The 1109-nt window shown below is 34.4% G+C and overlaps 1 protein-coding gene across 1 annotated transcript in view; it reads left to right on the top strand.

Moving 5' to 3' along the window:
- Positions 1-1109, top strand: part of LOC106870546 (L-2-hydroxyglutarate dehydrogenase, mitochondrial) — a 20952-nt gene that overhangs the window by 9569 nt on the left and 10274 nt on the right. The window lies entirely within an intron of this gene.

Genomic DNA, 1109 nt, shown 5'->3' with positions numbered 1-1109 from the left:
GTAAGGCAATGCTGGTAACAAACACTCTCAAATGGTGCTTTTTATGTGCCACCAGCACGGAAGCCAGACAGCTGCTCTGGCAATGATCCTGCTCGGATGGCACTATTAGCGCTCCACTGGCATGGGTGCCAGTCATCGAATTTGGTTCAATTTCGATTTCGATTTCACTTGCCCCAACAGGTCTTTGCAAGCAGAGTTTAGTGCCCAAAATCCAAAACAATTACAAAGAATACGGAGACGGTTACATCCTCAAATTTTTCTTTTAATTTAACAGTTAATTATACAGCATAATTAATTAGTCAAAATAACTGATGCATGTTTCTGCTGCATAGAGTATGTGCAACCCACAATATTCTGCTATACACTTCATCTGAAGTGAACTGAATTTATTCAAGCGTGGTTAGCTTATTTCTTTATTTTTCTATGGTTTAAGATGCAAAACGAAAATGACAAGGAGATGGCTATAAAATTTACTTTGTATCTGACCTCATGTTAACCTTAGTTCCAGGATGAAATTGAGAATTCTATGCACTAAATTAGGTCAAAGTATGTCTTAGTGTTCTAAAATAGCTTCATCTGTGTATTAAAAGAGACTGAATAAGAATAAGTTAAATTTAATTGATTTAATTGAAAGAATTCTGTCATATATACTAAAGATATCCATATGAGAGGTGCACTTATTGAGTTTTAGATCATATGGAAACTACTGTTTACTATATATTTTGCTATAATTTATAAAAAAGATATTTTAATCTAGTGATAATGTTGATAACTAATTGAAAGTTAAACCAGATTTTCCCAACATTAACTCCTTAAATTCAGGCACCTCTCCTTTGTGTAGCTGACATATCCAACATATATATTAGGGGGTGCTGAAAAGTTCCTGGCTTTAAGAGTTAAGAGTATCACAAAAGACCTGGTTGGAGGCCCAAACTTCCAGGTTCTTTTACAGGGCTTAGAAAACTGAAGGATCACTGCAATGAATGTGTGAGTCTGAGAGGGGGATATATTGAATAAAATCATAATTAACTGATCCTCCTGTATTTTCTTTTACCCAAAGCTTGGAACTTTTCAGCATTACCTCATATATATATATGTGTATATATATA

Source organism: Octopus bimaculoides, chromosome 11 (assembly GCF_001194135.2).
Source record: "Octopus bimaculoides isolate UCB-OBI-ISO-001 chromosome 11, ASM119413v2, whole genome shotgun sequence".
Lineage (NCBI taxonomy): Eukaryota > Metazoa > Mollusca > Cephalopoda > Octopoda > Octopodidae > Octopus > Octopus bimaculoides.
This window is presented reverse-complemented; position numbering and strand designations above follow the sequence as displayed.